Here is a 3,362-nt window from a genome sequence, read left to right on the forward strand (position 1 = left end):
TCAGTGCAATAGGCCCCTCCCACAGAAGACCAACAAGAACTTCCAGCTAATTCTAAGTTTACCAATCATAGAGAAGTGCAAAATTCTAGCTCTTAGGGAAAATAATATACAGCATTCTTGGCTTTTTCTTATGATTCTTTAGTTTTTCAGTTCTATTTTTTTCCTTTATGTCTGTTTACTTACTTTATCAATTCTTTTCCAAATTCTATCAAGCCTTTTTTTAAATTTTCGTTTTTATACTTATGCTTCATAAATATATATTCATATTTCTATATATGTATGTATATACATATGTATAATATATAAATATGGGCTTCCTTTCATTCTATTCAATTTCATTTTTTTTTTGTGTGTGTATATATATATATATATATGTGTGTGTGTGTGTGTGTATATTTTGTTTTGCTTTGGTTTGATTTGTTTTTGTTTTTGTTTTTGTTTTCCAATTTTGGAATTTAGTTTCTTCTAATAAACAAACCAAAATACACCAAGGATCTGTTTTATTGTTCTGTTCTGTTCTGTTCACCTTGATGTTATTCTTTCTCTTTCTCCCTCTTTTTGTTCCTATAATGTATATTTTTCTGTTGTCCCTGTTGCTATTTTTGTATTTTCTCTCTCTTTCATCTATTCTTTTCTAGACATAATGATAACCAGAAGAACTAACCCCAAAAGAAAGAAAAAGAGATAGTACTCACTGCCAGGGATTTAATCAATATAAGTAAGATGTGAGAACTAGAATTCAAAACAAAAATTGTAAAGATATTAGCTGGGCTTGGAAAAAGCACAGAAGACACTAGAGAATCCCTTGCTAGAGAAATAAGGAACTAAAATCTAACCAGATTGAAATAAAAAAGGATATTACTGAGATGCAATTAAAAATGGAGGCCCAGGGATACCTGGGTGACTCAGTTAGTTAAGTGGCTGCCTTTGGCTCGGGTCATGATCCCAGTGCTGGGATCAAGTCCCACATCAGTCTCCTTGCTTGGTGGGTAACCTGTTTCTCCTTCTGCCTCTGCCTGCCTGTGCTTGCTCATTCTCTCTCTCTGTCAAATAAAAAAAAAAAAATGGAGACCCAATATACCAGGATAAACAAAGCATAAGAGAGAGCCCGTCATATACAAGACAAAATTATGGAGAATTAAAAAAAAAAAAAACTATTAAAAGAGAGATAAGTAACTACTGAATCATGAAGGGAGAATTTGAGAAATCATTGATACCCTAAAGCAAAACAATATTAGAATAATTGGGGTCCTGGAGGAAGACAAAAGAGAGGGAGTGGGGAGAAAGTTTTATCTGAACAAATTATAGATGAGAATGTCATTAATCTGAGGAAGAAAATAGGCATTCAATCCAGGAGGCACAATAAAATCCAAAACAATAAAAATAGGTCAATACCCAGACATACAATAGTGAGGCTGGCAAATTTCAGAGACAGAGAAAATCCTAAAATCAGCTTGGGACAAGAGGTCCTTAACCTATCAGGGTAGAAAAATTAGATTGGCAGCATACTTAGCCACAGAGACCTGGCATGATATATCCAGGGCACCAAATGAGAGAAACATATGCAGCCAAGATTATTTGATCCATCTGGGATGTCATTCAGAATGGAAGGAGAGACAAAGAGCTTCCTGGACAAAGAAAAACTAAAAGAATCTGTGATCACTAAACCAGCCCTGCAAGAAATATTAAAGGAGATTCTGTAAGCAAAAAGAGAGCCCAAAAGTAACAAAGACCAAGAAGGAAGACAAAAATATAGAAACAGTGAATTTGCAGGTAACACAATGGCACTAAATTCATATCTTTCAATAAATAATCTGAATATAAATGGGCTAAATGCTCTAATCAAAAGACACAGGATATCAGATTAGATAAAATAAATAAATAAATAAGCCTCATTGGCATGCTATCTCCAAGAGACTCAATTTAGATCCCAAAACACTTCAGGTTGAAAGCAAAGGGATAGGGAACCATTTATCATTCTAAAGGACATTAAAAACAAACAAACAAAAAAAAAGAGCTGGGGTACAAATCCCTATATCAGGCAAAACATATTTTAAACCGCAGACTGTAATAAGAGATGAGTAAGGACACTGTATCATAATTAATGGGTCTATACAACAAGAAGATCTAAAAATTGTAAATATTTATGCCTCTAACATGGGGGCAGCCAATTATATAAACCAATTAATAACAAAATTAAAGAAACACATTGATAATAGCACAATAATAGTAGAAGACTTTAAAACACCACTGATTGCAACGAATACACCATCTAAGCAGATAAACTAGGAAACAAGGGCTTTGAATGACATAGTGGATCAGATGGACTTCACAGATATATACAGAGTATTCCATCCTAAAGCAACAGAATACACATTCTTCTCAAGTGTACATGGAACATTCTCCAGAATACATCACATATGGGGTCACAAATCAGGTCTCAACCTATACAAAAACATTGGGATAATTACCTGCATATTTTCAGACCATAATGCTTTAAAATTTGAACTCAATCACAAGAGACAATTTGGAAGGAACTCAAACACTTGCAGGTTAAAAGGCATCCTACTAAAGAATGAATGGGTCAACCAGGAAATCACAAAAGAATTTAAAACATTCATGGAAGGGGTGCCTGGGTGGCTCAGTGAGTTAAAACCTCTGCCTTTGGCTCAGGTCATGATCCCAGGGTGCTGGGATCGAGCTCTGCATTGGGCTCTCTGCTCAGCAGGGAGTCTGCTTCCCTTCCTCTCTCTCTGCCTGCCTCTCTGCCTACTTGTGATCACTGTCAAATAAATAAATAAAGTCTTTAAATAATAAAAAATAAAAAATAAATAAAACATTCATGGAAACAAACGAAAATGAAAACACAACTCTTCAAAACCTTTGGGATTCAGCAAAGGCACTCCTAAGAGGGAAGTATGTAGCTATACAAACCTTTCTCAAGAAATAGGTCTCAAATACAACACTTAACCTTACATCTAACGGAGGTGGAGAAGGAACAAAAAATAAAGTCTAAATCCAACAGAAGAGACTTAATAAAGATTAGATCAGATGTTAATGAAATAGAAGCAAAAGAATAGTAGAACAGATCAATGAAACAAGGAACTGGTTCTTTGAAAAAATTAATAAGATCAATAAAACCCTGACCAGACTTATCAAAAAGAAAAGAAAAATGACCCAAATCAATAAAATCATAAATGAAAGAGGAGAGATCACAATCAACAATGAAAAAATAAAAACTAAAATAAATTATAAAAGAATAGTATGAGCAACAATATGTGAACAAATTAAGTAATCTGGAAGAAATGAATGCAATATATAATGATACATATAATATATATATTTGGATATATAATATATAT

The sequence above is a fragment of the Meles meles genome, chromosome 8 (genome assembly GCF_922984935.1).
Source record: "Meles meles chromosome 8, mMelMel3.1 paternal haplotype, whole genome shotgun sequence".
NCBI classification, from domain to species: domain Eukaryota; kingdom Metazoa; phylum Chordata; class Mammalia; order Carnivora; family Mustelidae; genus Meles; species Meles meles.